Here is a 284-nt window from a genome sequence, read left to right on the forward strand (position 1 = left end):
TATTTTGAGAGAATGTGCTCCAACTACTAAAATTTAATTAGCTTTAAAACTTTTCATGAAAAACCGCAAACTAGTGAAAATTTGAGAATTATAAAAATTAAGAAATGTGTATGAATTGACCTATGGGTGTGAAATTGGACGTTGATAAGGTATTAAAAGAAACCGCTATTCTGTAATATTTTTTCCATAATTTTACTTCCAATTCTTAGTTATTGCTTTGGGTTATAGCAGTAACATTAAGAGTAGCAAGAATAATAGGACGATTGTTGTGAGTGTTTATATAC

The sequence above is a fragment of the Trypanosoma equiperdum genome, assembly GCF_001457755.1.
Source record: "Trypanosoma equiperdum strain OVI genome assembly, contig: ctg_1398, whole genome shotgun sequence".
Taxonomy (NCBI): Eukaryota; Euglenozoa; class Kinetoplastea; order Trypanosomatida; family Trypanosomatidae; genus Trypanosoma; species Trypanosoma equiperdum.